A 22,839-nucleotide genomic window follows, 5' to 3' on the forward strand; every position below is an offset into this window, starting at 1 on the left:
ATTGAAGAATTTTGATTCTGTTACTCTTCAGAAGTGAAATACAGACATGCTTATCAATCTGTCTTGATAAATAAACTGTCCTCCAATTTCTTAGAGAATAGTGATTTTATGATACCAGACTAATTTGTTGTTTCTTGTAGGCTTTCTTCCATGTCACAACAGATTTAATTTTGAAAACATTTAATACATAAATACAATTTATTTTAAAAAATTGCATTTCAAATTCATCAATGTAATGTTTTTCCATTTCCCATGTATGAATCAATTCTTTATAATTAATTGCTTAAAACAATGCTGTTGAAACTTCCAATTAGTAATATGAGTTATTCTTAGGTCTACAGGACCTGTTTTAGTTCTTTGTGTTTTTTTTTCAAGTATGTAGTTTTAGCTGTTTGTGGTTTTGGGATTGCCTTATTCAGTTTCATAAAATGATAAAGGTGTTTTTGAATGATGACGAGACCTAGGACATCTTGCTTGTCTCATAGAACAAGTCAGTAAAGAGCAAAATGAGGAATGCCTAATGTCATTTAGACTTTTGCTCCTTCTCTCCTACAGCCCCTCACCCCACGTAATAAAATAACGTACTATCTATTAAACTGGTGTTGCTCTTGATTTCTCTAATTCCATGCATAGAACAGACCTCAGGCAAAATCCCAGCTGTCAGGCAAAATTCCCTTTCTGTCAAGTGTTGCTGTGATAGTTTGCATGAACTGCAGCTCTAATACATGGTATTAACTCTGTAATGTGTTAGTTGGAGAAAATTAAAAGGTAATATATGGAAAGAAAATTAAATTTTAAGTTCGTATTGATATCTTGTATCTTACCAGTTAAGCCCTAATAGTTCGACTTGTTTTGCAGTTAAATGTGAACTTCGTCACAACTGTGTGATAATGATGATGTTTATGTTTTAGCATGAATCTCACATGAGGCAGTATTATGTACAAAACCTGTGTGTAAATGATAGGTTATGTTTCAAAGTAACTTTGAAGATGTTTCCTTCTCTTAAATTTAGAGTTTAGATGTAACAGTGTTAACCCAAGTTTTGCCTCACTGTAATTTAAATTTGGGCCTCATAAAAGTCTACTGGGTTGAGTTCAGTAGTGTGAGTTTGTGTTGGTTGACCCATTTGACAGGCTGATTTGTAGCTTTCTGGCTGATGGTGAGAGGGCAAATAATGGGGATGCAGCAGTTAAGCTTACAACTACTTAGCTGCTAATTTCTTCTGCATAGCTCTGATGTTGTTTTAAAACGTGGCTGTTTCTTCCCATCCTTCTCAAGCTGCGTCATCTCGAGTGGAGTAGCTCAAGGCTTCTAGCCCAAGGTAACTAGAGCAGTGAAGACATGATTACAGGCCTGTCTGCTTGGGATGGCTGCACTTTAATTTTCAGATGGTTTGTGATATCAAAGCAACAGGACATTGCTAATATGTATTATGCTGTAGTGATTCATGCTTAGTTCCGTAATTGACACGAAATTTAATGGCAAGCTATGAGTTAACAAGTAAGCTATTGTGGATTATAGTGCTCTGTGAGTGTTGCAGAAATTGAAAACAAATCTGAAACTGAACATGAATTGAAGACCTATACCTACAGTTCAGTGGTACTTAAATATTTTTCTTGGAAAAAATATACAAAAATTATGTGTCACTTAGGGAAAAACAACTAGAAAAAAATGAGATCTTAAAACAAATAGATGTTGAACCTTAAAGGTTGCCAGGCCAAGATCTTGGCAAACCATAAAGCGGAGCAAACTTGAAAGGAAATGGCGTTCACAGAGTTGGGGCAAGTGGTTATCAAATAGAGCTGACTTACATGTCTTCCATGTAATTTTAGCTGCCACAGCAGATTATTTTTTAATACTACTTGTGAAATCACAGGTTTTGTGCAACTCTATAACCATAAAAGCATTGTTCAGAAACTTCTTTCAAAAAGGATTCACTCGCAGATATAATTATGTCTATTCAATGCTAGAGAGAATGTTTACAGCTCTTGGATTTGAACTGCCCTATTAATTTCTATATGTTAATGCTGAATCACAAGCTACGTGAACACAGGTGATGCTGGGGATTGTCCTCCCCACTCATTCATAATATTATTGGAGGCTGTGGGCTCTGTCACCCCTCCTCTAAGTTGGATTTCAGCATACATAGAGTGAAGACATGTTGACCTGAAAACTGACAGACCCTGTCTTACTATTGGCAAGGATGATGGTGGGCCCTGTTGTTTCCTCATCTGAGAGTTCTGGAGTACTTGAGTACCCCTATAGAGCTCATAATCTGTCCTTTTACATTTCTAAATTAACAACAGCATAGGAATTCTGTGCACTAAAATAAGAAGGTAGTCTAAATTTATATTCCCATAGGCCATAATTAAGAATGAAATTCATCTTTGTGCCAAACTGGTTTTGCTCCCCACTTGATGGTTTAGAGTGAGGTGTGTCTCATTAATTGGTTGCATCAATGGCAAAGATGAGGAAGAAAGCAAAACCCAAGCTAACATGCTTTGCTGGGTTTGTTTTCTTGTGCTCTGCACTGGTACTGCTGGGTTTGTTGTGAAGAATGAAGGAAGCAGCTGCAGGGATTTGGGCGGTGAGGAGGAGAAGGCAGTGGTATCCTGTAAGCACCCTTCAGCTGACAGGAATGTCAGCGTGTGAAACTATTTGCATTGGTATGTGACTGGTAGGAGCTGTGGCATCAGATCTCTTGCCTGAGTAATATTCTCTGAAATAGGTTTCATTCTGGGTATTTTCTAACTCTGATCCCCATGTCAGGTGCAGCACAGCCCTATAGAGAGCCTTTCTTTGCTCTAAATACATGATGTACAGATGCTGAAGTAGGATATTGGAGCAGTGAGCCACTTGCTTATTATGTGAGACTCAGTCAGACTGATACATGTTCTGTGGGATTTGGAATACGGAAGACCTTAATGTGTCAAAATGATGCAGCCCAGGTATTGAATCTGTTGCTGCTTCTATATTGCCAGATACAGTAGTGGTCTTGTTTATCATCAGTAGTTGAGGAGATGTCTTATTTTGTTCTAATTCTGCTTTTTTTTCCAGTTCACGGCTTTTGTTGTCATCTTTCCCATTTGACTACTGTAGGCAGTCTGCACAAGAAAGGCATGGGAGGCATACACTGCATGTGTTATTCCAGGCACCAGTGTCTGAGATACTCATGATTATCTTCCCAGTAGAGGTCTACGATATGGAAAGTGCAGAGAGGGTCACGTGTCATGAAAGGTGTTTAGATTACAGGTGCAGAAAAGTAGGTTATGTCGGCAATAGCAAAGGATGAAATTCCGTGTCCCTTGTTACCCAGTGAATCAGGCTTCATGATCACAGTCTGCTATGAAATTAAAAAGGGAATCAGTGACATGCAGAGGTAAATGCAATCAAAAGAAGTTTCTTTTTTGGAGAATTGAGATAAATTTGACAGATTTTAAAATTAGTTTATTTAAGGAGTGAAACCAATTTAGAAATGTAGTATATGAGCAGAAAACAAAGGTGAATGGATTAGTGAATAACTGGGGTGAATAATGGAAAATAATTGTAGCAGACTGCATAGTTGCAGTAATGTATTTTAATAGCGTAATAAGATGTTAAAATTATGAATTGAATTCTAGCCTCCTCAACGTCAATTAATTTGCTTGAATTGGCTATAATTTAATGCTATTTAACACAGTATTGCCGAGTTTATTTTTTGTAAGCAGCTTTTCAGCTTTCCAAGAAAAGTGTAAATAATCCACATTTATACTGAACAAGCTTTTTAAAGTCTTGCTAGTGTTCTTTCCCAGTGTCAGTAGTTGTTCTCTTTTCTTTCTGTAACACTACTTGCTGCTGCAGATCAGTATTAGTATTCATCAACATTTATTTATATTACCTTGTGGATTCTTTGGAAAATTTACCATAATGAAATGAAATCTGAAGATGGATGTCTCTCTCTGTTTAAAACTGTATTTTAATAATGAAACATTAAGCAGTGAAAATAGTGCTGAAAGTTGTTTAAGCCAACAGCTGTATAGCCTTAGAGGCGGGGTTACATTGTTTTTTTCTTAAGATTTGTGGACAGATATTTATGGGTGTACCGTTTATAGTCTACATACAGTGAGTCCAATATGTCCTGAATGCTTTGGGTGTATAGTAAGTGTGCAGATCAGGTCTCCAGTACGTGCACAGCCAGTCTCGCATGTCCAGCAGACATTTCTATGGCATTCCTGCATGCCTGCCACCAGGCTGCAACAGTGTCCAAGTGTCTGAAAATCAGAGAGAGACTGACATCCTTCAGTGCTGCCTGGACAAAATTTCCAGGCAGAAAAACAGAAGAAATCTAAAAAAACTGAAATTGCAGAACAAAGTTTAAAAAAAACCCAAAACAACCAAACCCAACCCAACCAACCCAAAAAACAACCAACCAAATGAAAAAACAAACCAACAAAAAAACCCTCCAACTGAATAATGCTATTTGTGTACTGAATTAAAGTGGAGTCCAAAACAAGCCTTGCAGCTAGAGGGATAAAGATGAAATAATGTATACAAATACAGCAGCACAGTTCACTAATGCAGTGTTCTCAAATTTTTGAGTGTTTGACTTCGTAACCTAAGTATTTTTGAAGTAGTTATAATGCGTTTCATGATCACTACCCTGGCTAGATCTCTTCTTGCGGCCCGTCCCTGTTGCCTGTCACCACTCTGTGTCCCCCGCACTGTGACTCACCCGGGAGGTGGCAGACAAACACCACTCTGGCTCGGCTGGAAGCCCAGCGAGGGGACAAGCAGCACGTACCTGGCGGCCACCCAACAGAGAAAATGGCATGGCAGTAATTTCGGTTCTTTTTATGTCTAGATTACAGGACTTTTTCCTGCCACATTACTGTTTGACATCAGAAGTAGCTTTCTATGAATCTTACTATGAGTCACAGCTTGCAACAATTAATCATTTTTAAAGTATTTTAACTTTATTTTAGAAAAAGTCACGCGCATCCTGGTTTTAAGGGTATTAATACTCGAAGGTAATAATAAGGGCAGAAAGTAGAAACATACGGAAGGAAAATAGAGGCATCAAAGGATGATTGGAAATCAAAGGGCGAACTTGCCAGTATTTAGCATAGCAGTCATCAACAAACAAAAAAAGAGAACAAAGTGAGGTGGGGTGGAACATACTCATTTGTAATTGGGGTTGCATGCTTTTGCATACCAGTATTCCTCTTGGTTTTTTTCTAGTATATGCTTACTCTGGTTGTAAATACGCAGACAAAGCTTTTAAAAGTGTTGATTGCAGTTATTTCTCACGATCAGTGATACAAAATTTAGTGTTAATGGTGATTATCTGATATAATACTGGAATGCTTCCAAAAATGTTAGTGATTAACAGCAAATAAAAATTGACTACTAAGCATAGTGTTGCTTGCACTGAAAATGCCCTCTATCTATCTGAATAATCCAATCAATGTAAGATGAGGGTGTAAAAGTAAGTTTATATAAGACATTAGATGCTATTCATTTTCATAATATATTGGAATACATAAACTCAGAACATCACAGGTTTCCACCTCAGGCTGTTTTGGGTAGAACTCTTGTTTTCTTTAATACAAGTTGTCCACAAATGAGGAAGTTCACCCTGCTGACATAAATCCTACCTATTCAAGCGCTGTGTTTGTGCAGCCTAGAGAAACAGGAAAGGTGGAACTGGCCAACCAGTCCACCTGTAATGGGGGTGGGGAGGTTGCTATGCAACTATAGTATTTGATGTTTTATTTGAAAGCTCAGCTCCAGGAAACAAGGGTTTACATAAGAATCAATCAATCTTTCTTTCTTCTAAGTTAGTTTCCTTCTGTTACGAAACAAAGCTTGTTTGTATGATCCCAGTATATCGCAAACTCTCAGAAACCTAGAAGCAATGTGAAAGAAACCAAAGTTTAGGGTTGTTTTAATCTCCTTATTTTAGGCAAGCTTGAGTTACAAATCTTGGAAATGCCAGTACTCTCATGGTCCTGGAATAGCAATCACCCTCTCCTTCTGCATTCATGATGTACAGCTTGATCCACAAAATTTTCTTTGCCTCAGTTCACCTTCAAAACCTATTGGGACTGTCCTGTGTGTCCCACCTTAAGCTACACTTCTGTCTCTCATGCAGCTATTGTCAGAGTTTATGGTTATCAAAGTTTATTTTGAAGAAATAACTAATGTTTCTGACCTCAGTGCAAATCTCCTATACTGGTGATGTTACCTACTCCAGATTAGACCTGCAAGCTGCACTTGAAATAACAGCTCCCTTTGAGTTTACCCCTGTGTAAATTTACCTTGGCAGATTGTGCGCTCTTTGAATTAAGGATTATGTTCCTGTATTTATCTATAAAGCATCTGGGTACCATGGTGATCAGATCAGACAAGCAGGCAGTTAAATTTGCATTTAATGTTAATTTACGATGCCGGGGTCCTTTTCCACGAGAAGTTGGACTTCATGTTAACAGAGCTGTGTTCTCTAGTAAAACAGTGATTCCAAGTGTTAGCATGTGGTATTTTTTAGTAAATTAATAGGGACACAAAGGTAAGGAAGTGCTTTTGCATTCTCTTTATTAGCTTGTAGTTAGCAGTGAAGTTATTTCATTTGAACCTCAGTCATGATACCTCAGCTCAACCACCACGTGCTATAGCAGAATTTGCTTTGGTTTTGTATTTCTAAAATAGCATAACACTGCACTTTGAAATCTCAGTTAAAAGAAATGTCTCAGCCTAAATATAAGAAAAGATACCCTTCAGGTCAACAGTCTGAAAAGTATTGCCTCTTCCATACAGCTCTAATTACATATTGATTATACTTAAAGCTTACATTACGGTTAATTTCATATTGCATTCATGCATTTGTTATTTTTTTTCCTTGTGTTATTTTGTCAGTTTTTAAATAATAATACATGGATGAGCGTTTATTCTGGAACAGTCATTTCATTTTATTAGCTTACCCAGGTCAATGAGGCAGAAAAGGGAATGTCATGCTTATGTATTAGTTCTTGTTCCAAGTAGTAACTTTCCAAAGACTGTCTGGGGACAATTCGTGGGGAAAATTCCTCCCTGATTATGGTACACGTTGTCACATACTGTTTGTGAGTTGCTATTGCTATACAGCGAAGCAGTTAAAACCCTCAATGGTGAGCTACAAGACAGGCCATGAAGAAGTTCTTATCATATATTACTAAAATTGTAGATGCATATATGTGTATGTGTATGTATATGTAAAATTACCCAAAACATAATAATGCTGCGATGATTTAACACAAAAATCAGTATACTATTTTTTTTTATTGTATTTGTTTGCTCCTTGTCTAGAAATGATCTACCTTTATTTCTTGTCATTCATTCTTTCCATTTCCAGTCTTTGTGCAGTCATTTATCCTGGTTTTGTTCCTTGAAGCAATGGTGAAAGAGCTGCTGTGTGTCAGAAGTACACATCGTTACACTGTATGAAAATCAGAATTGCAATGCAAATTTGATCCAAAATGAATGAATCCCACAACTTTCCTTTTTATTTCTGTAAATCGTTAGAAATTATGAGCACAGAAGGATGCACATATTGTATCTCAGCACAGTTTGGGAATGCCGTCCACTCAAACGTGACACTAGGATTGGGAATATTGTCAATGCTAATTACTTTGTAAATACAAGCACCCATTGCAACAACTGTAGCTCTCCCAGTTTTAAGCATATTGCCAGCAGATCTGAAATGATTTAGCAGTAGTTGTTTTCACGGAATGGTAGAAACGTGCCTTTGGGCTATCATTTGGATGCTGGAAGTACCAGGGAACTTTCTCAGAAAGCTGTATGCATATGAAAAGCTCTGGACCTACTGTGGCTTAAACGTCAAAATGTGCTTTCTGCAGTATGTTCTCTGTTCCTGAGCGAAATACAACCTATTTAAGAATCACTGGTCTGTCAGAACAGAACCAGTTCAGCCCATGGATCTGTGTCAGTGCAGTCTGACAAAGTTGCTGCTAATGCTTTTGTGGACTTCATTTCTAAAACAGCTTCTGAAACTCCCATTGCTATCTTCTTGCAGAAATGTTGCATGCCTAAAGAGCAACAGGGCTCTATCTTAGTAATTACAGAAAACAGAATCAATTTCTATGTCCTGTAACAGATTACCCCTACGTTAACTTTGTTACAACTAAGAAATTAATTTCAGGGGCCTCCTTTATCCCATGATCCTGGAGATTAACACAGAAGTTATCCTTAATTTCTTTTGGGTGCAAGCAAGAAATAAGGTGGTATGCTGTGGTCCTGCGTGTCTTGGCATACAGAGCCAGGCAGCTCTATTTGAGGCTGGTGGGAGCGAGGGCATGGAAGCAGCGTGGAAACTTATCAGCAATGGCGTGGTATTATGGAGGGATAGACAAAACTTGTTGAAAAGCGTGTGATAACTTGCTGCTTGGTTCCCACACTGAAGACACATGTCTGACTAATCTGATAGCCTTCTATGATGGCATGACTGGATGGATAGATGAGGGGAGGCCGGCAGATGTGGTCTACCTTGACTTAAGCAAGGCGTTCGACACGGTCTCCCACAGCATCCTCATAGGGAAGCTTAGGAAGAGTGGGTTAGATGAATGGACAATAAGGTGGATAGATAACTGGTTGAAAGACAGAGCTCAGAGGGTAGTGATTAGGGGCACAGAGTCTAGTTGGAGGTCAGTGACGAGTGGTGTTCCCCAGGGGTCAGTACGGGGTCCAGTCCTCTTCAATATATTCATCAATGACCTGGACGAGGGGATAGAGTGCACCCTCAGCAAGTTTGCTGATGACACAAAGCTGGGGGGGGTGGCTGACACACCAGAAGGCTGTGCCGCCATACAGAGAGATCTGGACAGGTTGGAGAGTTGGGCAAAGAGGAACCTTATGAAATTCAACAAGGGCAAGTGTAGGGTGCTGCCCCTGGGGAGGAGTAACGCCATGCACCAGTACAGGTTGGGGAGCAGCTCAGCTGAAAGAGACCTGGGAGCCCTGGTGGGCAACAGGATGACCATGAGCCAGCAATGTGCCCTTGTGGCCACGAAGGCCAATAGCATCCTGGGCTGCATCAAGAAGAGTGTGGCCAGCAGGTCGAGGGAGGTCATCCTCCCCCTCTACTCTGCCTTGGTGAGGCCGCCCCTGGAGTACTGTGTCCAGTTCTGGGCTCCCCGGTTCAAGGGAAGGGAACTGCTGGGGAGGGTGCAGCAAAGGGCTACCAAGATGATTAGGGGACTGGAACATCTCTCTGATGAAGAAAGGCTGAGGGATTTGGGTCTCTTCAGTCTGGAAAAAAGATGGCTGAGGGGGTACCTTATCAATGCTTATAAATACTTAAAGGGTGGGTGTTGGGAGGATGGGGCCAGGCTCTTTTCAGTGGTGCCCGGCAACAGGCCAAGAGGTAATGGGCACAAACTTGAGCATAGGAAGTTCCACCTCAACATGAGGAGGAACTTCTTTCCTTTGAGGGTGGCAGAGCACTGGAACAGGCTGCCCAGAGAGGTGGTAGAGTCTCCGTCTCTGGAGACATTCAAAACCCGCCTGGATGCGTTCCTGTGCAGCCTGCTCTGGGTGACACTTCTCTGGCAGGGGGTTGGACTAGATGATCTCCAGAGGTCCCTTCCAACCCTATGGTTCTATGATTCTAAGACAAACATTTAGGGAGTAACTGATGACAGTGTGCATATGTGATTAGACTGAAGGCTGACATGTAGTAGTGTCTCGTACATTATTTGCTCATCAAAGGCTGTAGTTGTGTTTAGAAAAGCTGAAAGACAGCAGCTTTAGAAAAGCTGAAAGACATGCATATATAAAATTGAGGAAACAACTGCCCTTTCTCTTTCCCAGCTGTATTTCATTCATACTGATTTTTGTATTTAACTTGTATTAAAAGGGAGGCCATATAGTGCATGATGGTAACAACATAAACAAAGGCATTTATAAACCCCAGATATAAGGCATCTGAGTGAAAAGGGAATTTCAGCCCTGAATATTTTTTTTTTTCTAAATCTGTTTAAAATATTTCATAATGTTAAAATACATTTTAGTTCAGACAGGCCTTAGGAGCTGTGTGGGCTGATGCTGTTGTTGCTGTGTACTCAGGGCATTGCTTGTACATTTTTCTAATATTTTGGGTATTTGTCTTAGGGTTATAGAAAATAAATGGAACTGTTACCAAACGTGCGACATAAGTCACATAGATCTAAGGTGATATGGCATGTTGTTTCAGAGCCATCTGACAGCTTTCTGGTAGCATTGCCATCTATTTCAGTAAAACGTTTGAGTGACAGTGAACAGCAAATGACTGTGAAATTCCAATAATGTAAGAAGGAGGAATAAAACACTATTTTAAGGGAAACTATTTTACCTTTTACATTAGGAATAATATTTTTTCTGAATACACAAATGATTATTTTAATATGTAGGATACAATTAAAGCAATTCCTTTTGTATTTCAGAAAGTAAATACCTTTTCCCATTATTCCGAGAATAAAATGGTAAAGAAATACTTAGGCACTTGTAAAATGATGAAAAGCAGGGAAAGTTTATGTTACTTTTCTGTAGTCAGTACTTTTAAATAACTATAGACTACCCTTTAGAAGAGTTGCCCAGATTTTTTTACTAGGGGTAAAGAGGTAATCTCATTAGTTGGCCACCTGAGTAGTTCTTTTTAGGGACTAATGCAGTTTGTTTCTATTAAAAAAGGGCACATACCGAAAAAAATGTCTGAAAGAATGTTTAGAATGCAGCGTCAAAATGTGTGTGAACGAAACCTGCCACAGGCTAAAGCAGATACCAAATGCTTGAGGGAGCATTACCAGTTCACAAAGTTATTTCTGTAGGAAAGAGTAATCACACACACCCCTTTATCCAGTTTTGTAAATAAAAACTTGTAAATACAAAGCTTCAAAAGTAATAAATAAATAATAAAATATTCAATGTGTCAAAGCCTGTCTCTCTGTATGTAAGGAATTCCCTCTTTCAAGCTGTAGGCCCTCTTGAACCAGCACTGACATTTACAGTCAAATCCATTTCTAATTAAAGAGTAATGAATGCTTAAAATTGGAGTGTAATTTGAAAAATACTATAAAAATAAACAACAGCCAGACCTGAGGTCGCCATAACCAAAGGCAGAAAAAGTCCAAACCCACCATCTGGAGAGTCTGTGCTTTCCACAAGGCTATTATTTCATATTGACTGTTGGATCCTTCTTTCTTCTCAGATTGTCCTTATTTTTGGATTAAATTCTGATCCTAGAGAAGTTAACTGTACAGCTCACAAAGATCTTACTACTGGACTGCTTTAGAGAATCACTTGTGGTAATTTGCAGAGCTTTGGCTGCAATATGGGGTTATAGAATATTTGAGGTAACCATCATGTTCTGAGAGCAATGCTCTTTTCTGCACATCAGATCTGTCAGATCCTATAGACCGTTGCACGTGTCCCATAATTGCAAGAAAAATGTCCTGTTGTCCCTAACAATTACTATAAAAATGTGAAGAGGTGCTGTAGTTGTTCCAGAGAAAATTGTATTTTTGACACCTATTGACCCTTCAAATCCTTTTAGGAACTGGCTATATTTGAAAAAAAATCACTACATCATTATTGAATTGTCTCCCTGGCCTGCATCCTCTGCCTGTTTTCTGACCAGAAAAGAAAAAGGCGGGGGGAAGGCATTCCATCCCGATGGTATGGCACCTCTAGGCTGTTTGAGTAGGGGGAGAAGTAAACTGCTTTTATAAACAAGGTTCCAATTACGAAGAGCAAAAAGGTAAAACCAGAAAAAGACATTTTAACTTGTTTACTTGCTTGCTTCTTAAACTTTCCTAACCAGCTTTTGCGAATCCTGTCATATCCATCTCTGCTATTGATGAAGCACCCATCCTGCTTTTTTCACGGCTGTCTTTGCTACCAACAGTACGCTTGCAGCTCACCAGTTCTTCTTTACTCTAGGCTAGCTCCATTAGCAAATCAGCATAGGAAATCCAGAATGTAGTTTGAGAACTGTAAAACTTCACTAGTCTAGTTGATGCTGAGCTGGGCTACTTTCCTTGCAGGATCTTCCCTATTCTCTCTACAGGCTCATAGGACTTTCTTTTCTTTTTTTTTCTTTTTTTTTTTTCCCCTTTATTTAATTTTATCTGTCTTTTCTTCCTTACAGAACATCTGATTTAACAAATTTCATTCAGACAGGATTTTTTTTTTTTTTTTAAAAGGAGGTTTTTCGGAACAAACTCCAAACCTAATACATGTACTTTGGTCATTTCTCTGGTATCATTTGTGTCAGTAGCTGTGTCACATCGTTCTGCAAAGCACTGGGATTTGCATGTGTCATGAGTGACAGAGTCTATTTCATATTCTCTTTGTTAATGTCAAGGTAAGAAGTAAACAGTCTCCTCCCAGACACCACTGAGGTAGCTTTAGGACTACAGAGTACGTGCCACGGTACTCATTAAATTGTGCCCTGGTTTCCTCAAGTATCCTAGTGTAGGAGTTGTTACTGAGGCAACACAAGGACTACTGTGCAACTCCCGCAAAAACAAGTCACTGGGGTGTGTCAGGCGTCTACATACTCAGTGACTCTGGATTGAAAATTGCCTTTTTACAAATTTTATTTTAAGTTAAGCAACTGAGAAAAGCAAATGGTGATGGGAATTGTAATGTAAAAAGAATGCTTAAAGGTTTTTTTTAAATATTTATTTGGATTTTATGTTACTTTCCTCTGCCCTGGTTTGGGTAGGAGAGAATAGAAATGCTGCTCATCAGCTGACCTGTGCCTGCATGAAGCTGATGGGCGAGTGGCTTTACCAAATGGCAGTCTTCTCACCTGTCAAGTCTGGTACTGAAGGTTGAGCAGAATCATTCCCAGGTTGGACTGGGAAGAGTAATTTCTCTACTTTATATGCAGAAATTTCTCCATGGAGCACTAGTGTTTTGTCCGTGCTAGCTGCATGAAGGTGTGGAGCAGCCCAACGAAGGATACGACTATGTTGTTCTCAACAAGCACCGTTGTGATAGTTGAAGTAGTCTGCTGAAGTCACAGCTTTTACATTTAGCTAGAAATAGACAGGAAGCAGAAAACTTTTCAGTTAGCCCCAAATGAAAGAACAGTCCCTAGAGACAGGCAGCAGACACAGTTCTCTCATATTAAGTCATAAGTTGCATATAGTTGTTTGTCTAACCTTTTTGGCTTTTTGTGTCTGTACAGCAGATGTTAATGCACCTGAAAATAGAAAGTCTGAAGCTTATGTATTCACCCTTGTTTCACATTTTAAAGCATGTGTGTATTTATATATGTATGTATAAAAATATATGTACAAATATGTATGATGGGCCCCTTTAACAGTAATCCCTGACCCATTCATTTGCATCATGCACAGCTGACTACCATTTATCTGCTTTGTTCCCCAGAGTCAGTTTTGTATGTTAACATCCATGTTGCTTTCGCTGGTAGGATGGACGGAGACCGTAACTGGAATTACAAGGCACTGACGGGCTTCCTGCATACACCATCTCTTGGAAAAAGCCTATTTGCTCCTATCTTTCCATGAAGCAGGGTATGTGTAGATACTGTTCTATGGTGGCCTCCATTTGAAAGTCCTCTTGAAAATCCTTCTGAAAGTATAAAAGGCAGGTGAGCCTTGCAAGTTGTTGCCTGACACAGGTATACATCCAGGTGTATTTTCTGCTCAAATTCTGATTTCTGGAGCATCTTTATTTATAGTGGCTAAATGTTCTGATAATGGCAACCTCAGACAGGTAATGTGAGATCTTCATGTAGTGGTGCTTGTTGGGTTAGCTAATTTCAAAATTACTTGTTTTGGCAAATTACTGTATGTTGCCTAACACTTGTTCCACAGGTGCCACAAACAGATCCCAGAAATGAAAGGTTCCTTTGAAATGCACCCAGGTTTTTGTTAGTAGGATTTGGAGGAGTCTTGGAGTAGCTTAATTTGCCATGGTGATGAAGTATGAGGGCATATATGAATTTAAGACCAGCTTGAAAGACCTGGGAGGAACCATATTTCAGTGAGTGCTTTGGCTGTGGTGTAAATACCAGTTAGGAAAGGGCTCCATCCCAGGCTGCTCTTCCACCTGCTGTCCGGTTTCCTCGCCAGCTTAGTCAGTCAACTCATTTCAGGCTTGTAGCCAGATGATAAGATGGCACATAGGCACTCTGAATGCAAAATCAAGATTAAAAAATGGAAGAAAAATAAAGTTTGAAGCACAGGAAGTGCTAGAAAGAGAAGTCACTTTAAAGACTCTGAATTACTTGATGGTCCTAAGCTTGATTAGGAAGGGTCCCAGGATACTAACGGATATGGCAGCATCCTTGTGTCTAAAAAGGTTAGGCAGAAACAAAATGTAATCTACTCAAAACACATGCAGAAAGGGAAAAAAAAATGGGTGCGAATGAGGGCTTCGTCTTAGGGGGGTGTCCAAGAAAAGCCTCTGTATCTACTGAATGATTTCTGCATGGGCTGCTTCATCCATTGACCTCCATGCGCAGCTTTTATTGTACCAGCATGTAGGTACAGGAGAAAGATTAGCTCTGAAAAACAAGTTTTGAAATAATTGCTTTAGAGCAATTTTGAAAGATTTTTTTTCTTCTATTCAGCCGTGAAATGGAAGTGTCCTGCTGATGGCTCCAGCATACTTTTTAATTGAATAATTAACATGGATAATAGGTATTGAGCAGCATTTTTCTTGGTAATCACTGGATTTACTAATCTCCCAGAAGGTGGGATGATTCACAATCTTTTAATGCCCCAAAATAGAAGATAATTAAAACCCTACACACGCAACTTGAAATAGAATTGAGTACAAATGCTGAAGAGGAAAAATTAGAAAATGAGCTTGAAGGAAAAACTGGGGAGAGGGGGAGGAAAATAATACTCTTAAGTACTAATAATAGTAAGGATACTTGTGAAGTTACGTTTGAAGCATTGGAAGTTTACCTTACCCTGCCACACTTTGCAAGTGACCAAGACTTCTTCTAGAAAAATCTTCTCTCTGTGCTAGTTTCTTAGCAGGACTGCGCTGCTTGCTGCATGGTAGGTGGGCTTGGCTGGACTGAGAGGAAAGTGCTCACAAAAGCCATGTGGCCGCTTTGTGGTGGGTCTCAGGAGAGATTCAGAGTGGTCACACATGTGTTTGTATGGAGTGTGTTCTATACTGGTCAGCTGCTGAAAATTACATATGTAGTAACTGTCTGGTGAGGTCTGTCATGATGAGAGGAAACTGTAAGGGTTTTTGTGGGGAGGGTTAGCTCACAGAATCAATACTTCATTCCCGAAGAAAGTCTAATGAGCAAATACACATCCTGCGTGTACTGCATCATCCATCTATCAATCGTGACTAAGAGTTATAGGCTCCAGACCCACGCCAACATGCAAAGTTGCACAGCTTAGGTTAATCTTTGGTGTAATACCTTTTGTTGCAGTAATGCAGTAGATGTAGACCACTGCTTACATTCTGTGTATCACTTACTATTTATCACTTACAGTCACTTGACAACAGAGGGGCTACTACTTGCCATTGGAATTAGCTCTCACTGTAACGAAGAACTAACACAAAGCTAACCACTTTCTTTCCCAAGCGCAAGAGGTATTCTTTTAACATTAACTTTTCCTCCTCTGGAGGGGGTGGAAAAAGAAACTGCAGCTGACAGATGTTAGTCCTATCATTTACGTGAGTAGATGCAGACAGTCATGCTGAGGTGACTGGGCATAGGATGGAACCCAAACAGAATAAGTGAGTTACTAATCTTATTTCCAGTGTCCATAAACCAAGGCTATTAATTAACCTGTATAATAAGTACATTTTTTACAGGGGTATAGTGGACACTTTCACTTCAAAGAACTAGTGATCAAGTTCACATTGGCACAAGCAGGGCAGGGCTAGATTTCTCTACACTGTGCTTCTCTGCCAAATTCTGTCCACTAAAATACATGAATGTGCATTTGAAACATTATTTGCAGGCTTTGAAAAAAGATGCTGTACAAAGGCAAACGTTATTTGGCAATTTGGAGCTGCCCTTTGGTTTGTGGCAAAAATCTGTCATGAGATTGGGAATCTCTAAAGTCTTGTCTGCTCCCGTAGAAATTTTACAGTCCAAAATACTGAGAAATGGGTCCAAGAGAGACGGAGTACAACAGTGCGCAGGGCATTCCCACCAGTGTAACCTTAACTTGCTCTAACTCTTCTTAGGCTGTGTTGCCTTCCAGGTAAAGACTGAAGAGAGACCAATTGTTACTCATCCAAGGAACGATGAGGGCCAGAGGACCTTATTGCCACTAAACAATTCCAGATTAGGTAATAAGACAATGGCTGTCATGAAATAATGCTGATACGATAAAAGGATACTTACATTATTATGCAATATAGCAAAGCAGCATGCATGGGAGATGTTTTGGATGTACGTCCGCATTGCTGTATCATGATAGCTTGGCAGCCTCTCTGAGTTTTCCCAGAATCAGCAGAAAGTAATTCCTTGCAAGTCAGTAATTCCTTGATGGAACTTTGAGGAAAAGTTAGACTGTGTCTTTCGGGATCGTCCTTGCCTCTAGCAAGTAGTCCTGTTTTCTGTCTTCTATCAGTACTCTTCGGCAGACAAATCAACAACAAAATAAAGCAGAAGTAACTTAACAGAAAGAAAAATGGATTTGGAACGCTGCTTTCGATGAGAGGCCAGACTTTGCCCAGCTTTTGTGCATCAGGAGGTATAAGAGCTACCAGGAGCTTCGTGTACCCTTCACACAACAAGTAGGCAAGAAAAAGTGTATTAATTTCTCCTTTTACGTGTGTACACCTGGGGACAAATGTTGCCAGAAAGGGGATAGGCAAGAGGACTAAGATGACTCTATCCCCCATTTCAGTCTCTACAGAACACAGAAGGGAAAGGCTGCAGTGCCTTCTGATCAGAAGTGGCAAGCCTTAGGAGTCTCTTCTCAGTTTCACAGCAGCTGGTGTTTTTTTTCTAAATCTTGCTCTTCTTGAAAAATACGTTATAAGTTTAGTTTAATTGGGTGTTGGGTTTTTTATTGAGCAACTGTTTTAGAAAAGAGAACAAAGAAGTGAACTTTATGAACACAGAATGGAATTTAAACTAACCCACTATTTATTATTATTTTGAGATCTTTTGGATGTCTGGCTAACTGCTTTAGTTTCTAGGTCTATATCATGGTAGCTTTCATACACCTCCCCATCCCAGCTATCTCTGGGAGTGAGTGTCTTCATAAAAGCAGTACTTTTCCACCAAAACTCTATGGAGTAGTATAGTATTTTACCACTGCAATGCTATGGTTTTTTGGATTGGGATCGTTTTGTTGGGTTTTTTTTGAGCAGTTAGCATCATGTTTATTAAATACTTAACAAAGGCCTGATTCTGCAAACTCTTAATCCCAGAAGAACACACTGGGAATTCTTAGGCAGTGATTATTCATGTAACTAAAAGTTGTTCACATAAATACATTTTGAAAGGGATAAAATTATATACCGTATATATTGTAAGTTACTTGATATATAGGGATTTCTGAATTAAAACTAGGCTTTGTTAATAGAATACAGATAGTATCACTGACTGAGCCTTTGTACAATCTGTCTTTTGTAGATTTTTTCCCCTCTTGACTTATCCTTTCCAAAGTCATAATCCTGTAATTTTGAACCTGAATTTTAAATTTCAGGTTTGTGTAAACTAAGCGGTAGAGCCATATCACTAGATCTGAATTCACTTTGCGTTGCTCTGTGCTCCAAAAATTCATTCATTTAGTGCTTTGAAGTACAAGTGTGATCAGTGAACACATTGTAAATGTTAATAAAACTGTATTGCATGAACATTAAGATGAATTATGAAACAAAAATGTGCAATTCAATACATTCAGTTTTAAAATAGAGAACGGATGGTGCCTGTATCATTTCACATAATCAAAGTAATAGTTGTTGGTTAATAGTTGTAGGTTGCATTCCATATATACAAAACTGTGGAAATAATTATGTTCTCTGTGATTTCAAAGATATTCTTAATATGCTTAAGAGTATCGTTTGTCCACATGCTGATAGAATTATTGGAAATTCAAATCTGTGCTGGTGCACCAGAGTTCACTTTTTGTTGTAGTTGCAAGACATTTTTTTATGGATGACAATCTTAGCGCTTTTTACCTAGGTATTACTATCTTGAGCAGCTTGGGATTTAAGAAAATATTTTGGTTTAGTGTACATTTAATCTGTTTTCATTTTCATAAACCTGCATGTCGCTTGCACGGCATGTTATAGGATTGATTGAATGATATTGAATTATGATCTGCTATCTGAGCTGGCTTCATTACTCCACTGCCTTACTACTTTGGCATGCAAAATTTTTGAATTAAGTTTGCATTAAAAGGTAATGCTATCCTCTCATTTGCATATGCCAGACATGGTGCTTAGTTGCTTGAGAGAGAAAATTCTCCATATGCATCCCAAGTACGAGCATGCTCCAGGCTGCAAGAAAGGCAAAGTCGTGCCTTGAATTGTCTCATCTTCCAGCTCTGTTGGCAGAGTGAAAGAAGTAAGGTGGTGGGAAGCTTCCTCTTCTCTTATCCTGTGACTGGAGGAAAATATAGGTTAGCCTTTAAACTTCAGTGGGAAGTAGGATACTGAGCAGGATTTCCCTGTGCTTTAAGCTGTCCCTGACTTGAAAGAGAAGGGGGGAAACCCCCCATCCCTGTTACTGTTGGTAGAAGCTTCATACTAGTGCTGCTTTTCTACTTTGACTTTATTTCTGGTGAATTATTATTTTTGGCAATATCCATTAGTTTGTGCTGCTGGCAAATGTTGGTAAAAATAACTAGCATATAAAAATGAGAAGTAGCTTATTTGTGTCAGGTGTAACTTAAATTGCCTGGTTTATTCAAAGAAAAGTCAGAGTATAAGTGGTGATATGCCATTAGAGACTTTCTTGCCATTAACTTTATATACCTCCTTCCACTTCTAAATATTAAAATTCAAGCTAATAAAATCAGTATTAAATGTTTTATATTGGTCAGTTTCCCTGGCTTATTTTGTATTTTTATAAAAGTTATATATAAAGAAAAATCTATTTTAAAAGCTTTTTGAGAACTCTTTGTCTTCCATCTGGCACGAAGAGCATTTCTAGAGGGGAGGGGAAAGAAACAGAGTACAGTCTGAGGTAAATTTGATAGTAGAAGATGGGATAAAACAAGAGGCACTTAGACTAATTTAATTAATGCCATGGTGAATTTAAGAATATGCTGTCCTCTACAAGCATAAACATAGATCAGTAGCTGAATTAAGGAAGCAGTATTAGACTGCACCTGTTGGGTTTCAAACTGAATTCAGACCTTGTTTCAGTATTGCAGTTGGGACTGGCAGTTGCTGAAGGGATTAAATTATTTAAAGCCTTCAGCTGGCTAGTGTAGGCTAGCAGTAGCTTATAAAACACTTAATCTATTTTTTTAATCTCTTCATATGTTTGCTTTACTTAGACAGTAAAACTATACATGACACACACCTGCCACATTCTGAAGCTTCTTTGTCAGAGATTTTAAATTTATCAATTAGAGCAGCCTTTAAACTGTAACCATTTGGGTTTCTTTGACAATACACTTCTTGTTAGCCTGTACGTTTTCTTTGGTGAACTCAAAACCCAACATGAAGTATGCAGACATAAAGTTCTTTTTCCACAGTTTCTTTTAAAAAAGAGGTTCCCTTCTAAAGGGAAATGTTGCTGTCCAAATAATGAATGTTTACTGTCACCGCTTGGTTTGTGATTTAAAAAAGAAACTAATTCCAAACTGTTTGGAGCTCTGGAACTATTTTTGCAGTGCATTAGCCAACTGCTTACACAGTAGTGCAGTAAACCAGTTCAAAAATAGGTAATACCGTTTAGCTTGTTACGTGATATGTCACTTGTTTCTAGAAAGCTAAGAGTAAGTAATGAGTAGTTACAATATGGATTGGACAGAAAAGCAATCTGGATAGCTGCGCAACACAGGATTAATTAGGTAAATCCTCTTAGGTTTGATTAGCCATTGCTTAGATCCACAGTTTATTTTGTCATTGGTTGCTCTTATTAATGTCTTCTTTCTGTCAAAGTTTATTACTCTGTTTTCAGTTTTGCATCATACCTTTTCTGTGTCAAAGTGAAGTGCCACTGAATTAACTTACAACTTTACAAATAATAAGCAGAGTAACACCTGGAGTCAATTCAAATCAATGTTGGCGTTCTCTTAAGAGTCTTTTTAATAATAAGCGTTTTATATGGATAATTCCTGTTTTGTTCAGCACATAATGTATTACATCTTTTTAATTTGTCCTTCAATGTTAAGTTACAGGACAAGTAGGCATATATATCTGCTAACAAGGATGAGTAAATGCTTATTCATGCAGATGAGATAGTTCCTGCAGTATGCTTCATAAAGAGCGTATGTTATTGGTATTTCTGGCCAGCCTTTCATTTTCTACTTCTTTTTCATTACATGGTGAAACTGTGATTTTATTTCTGCAAAATGAGTTTTTTGTAGTACCATGAGTAGAAAATAACCCAGGAGATTGCTCTACTCTAGATTTTTTTTGATTATGTATAGTGCAAACTTGGAAAATTTAAAGTACATATGTTCAAGCCATACACTTGAAAAATTTAAAGTACATATGTTCAAGTTGTTTCACTAATTAGTGTTCCTTATTTCACACTCTATCTTAAACTTTTTTTTTTTAGCTAGGGAATATGCCATTTTTCAGGAATAAGAAAAAAAAAGACAGGACAAATAAAAATTCTTACTAGAAATAAAAATTTTTACCCCCCAAAAATGACACAGAAACTAACAAACAGACACTTCAGGACTATAACAAGATGGCTCAACCAACTAGGGGGGAAAATATGCAAAAAGGCATGGGAGGAATGGGGCATTTCAGTGGGTGGTAATCAGAGTTTCAACAGCGCTGGGATTTCATACTGTTATACAATGCTTTGTGCATGTCAGGGCAAGGCTTCAGGTTGGATATGATACATGTAGCACAAAATCTGGAAGAAGAGCGTCTCTGTTTTCACCACTCCTGCAGTGCAATTTGTTAGTTAGAATTTATTGCAAATATTTGTTCAATATTCATCTAAGTATTGTTTCTTCTATAAGAAAGTATTACATCTGAAATTCTGTTTCACCTTGAATGACCTAGGAAACTTAGCATCTTCGTCTATGATTCATCTAATATGATCTATAAAAGCGAATTGGGTTAGCCGCTGTTATGTCCCCAGACCAAACCAAAATAAAACGTAATTATAATAGAAATTTAACTCTGAGAATACAATGCCCTTTAGTAGAAAATCAATTGAATATCATAGTTGTTTCTAAAACCTGCAGGAAAAGACAAACCAGAATGCTAGTTGAAAGAGAAAAGTGGGGAATGCAGATGATTAAATGGTACCTTTACAGCCTTCCCATTCCTAAAGCTAAAGCAGGATCCGGGTTGGTGTCTGTGAAAGATGAGAATGATTCCAATCGGCTTCTCTCTGACAGTCCCCTCGGGGACCATTCCGGCAGCTCCGTGGACTTGGAGTACAGCGTGTGCCCTGGCACACCTCTGTGCCGGAGGCTGTGATGGCGGTGGCTCAAAACTGCGCTGTAGAAGCCTCACTTCCCAGAGTCAATCAGAATTACGGCACGCTGGGAGAAAGGGAAGGGTCTTAACCTTTCAGTGTGTGGGAGGGAGAGCTCTGGAAATGGAAAAATAATCATGCAGCCCAGGAGAAGTGTGTTCTTAATACAGGATAAAAAATGATTAAATGTGATTAAGTTTAACAATCTTAAATTTCTACAGTGTTGGCTGAGCTAACTGTAAAGTTTAATATTGTCTCATTCAAAGAAAATCAGAACTTTGCTGATAGTACAGCTAATTTTGTGCTTCCTGACAGACCACTACAGAGCACTATGGAAAATTCACTTTCCCTTAACTGGAAAGTGAATTTACTATAAAGCTTTGTGGTAGAAAAAAAAATGGCACGATTTTTCCATTGCTTCTCTTTGATTCCTTGGCTGGTTTTCAGTCCTGCTGTGTTGCTGGACCATCAGGGACATAAAGCAACACCACAGCTACTGAGGACACATCCCTGGGTGGTTGAGCTCTGCATTGAAACGGCATCGGTGAGAGGAAACGCTGCAGGTGACTGCAAAATCTGTCACCGTATGCCTCTCATTCCACGACCAAAGGGGACTGTTTGAAAAACATTGAAAAGTCTTTGGCAAAGTGGTACAATTACTACCCACCAGCTTGCTGCTAGGAAGAGAAAGATGAGCTTAAGCCTCCGGATCATGAGTATTTCCCTTTCTGTTTGTCTTCTAGATGATGGTGGGATGCAACTCCCCACATCCACTGTCGTTGGTGGGTGTCATTCCCAGCCTGATAAGAAGCATTTCAGATAATTGAGCAAATTGAGGAATACGTGATTGGCAGCAACCACGGTTTTCCCAAGCCATTGCTTGGTCAGAAAGGGGGATTGAGGCATTGTCAGTCAGCACTCCCTGCTGTGGGATGGGAGGTACCAGTGAGACAAACTCATTTCAAGAACTTCAGTAATAGGGGAGTGACTATCAATGGAAGGTAGTCCTTTTTTTTACTCCTTTTTTTAAAAAAAACCAACCCACAATGACACCAAAGCCATAAACCAAAACACACAATTTGCAATATTTGCACATACCCAGTGCCAGGGATGGGATTATATTTGTAAAGTTCTCTTACAGAATAAAATATTAGGAGAGCTTTTATTTTGATTAGCACATAGCTTAAGTTCAAGTTTGCAACATTTACTATTCTTTTCTGTGAAATACCAATTAAACCTGGTTTTCTACT

At 38.8% G+C, this 22,839-nt stretch overlaps 1 long non-coding RNA gene across 3 annotated transcripts in view; it reads left to right on the plus strand.

Annotated features, from left to right (window-relative positions):
• The window catches only part of LOC128909060 (uncharacterized), a 33,527-nt gene that overhangs the window by 1,698 nt on the left and 8,990 nt on the right, over positions 1-22,839 (plus strand). For 2 of the 3 annotated variants that reach the window (XR_008466212.1, XR_008466210.1), the window contains exon 2: positions 13,448-13,550. The exons of the other annotated variant lie outside the window; for it this stretch is intronic. This is a non-coding gene — a long non-coding RNA (uncharacterized LOC128909060). The remainder of the gene's footprint in view (positions 1-13,447; positions 13,551-22,839) is intronic. 3 annotated transcript variants of the gene reach the window in all.

The sequence above is a fragment of the Rissa tridactyla genome, chromosome 4 (genome assembly GCF_028500815.1).
Source record: "Rissa tridactyla isolate bRisTri1 chromosome 4, bRisTri1.patW.cur.20221130, whole genome shotgun sequence".
NCBI lineage: Eukaryota > Metazoa > Chordata > Aves > Charadriiformes > Laridae > Rissa > Rissa tridactyla.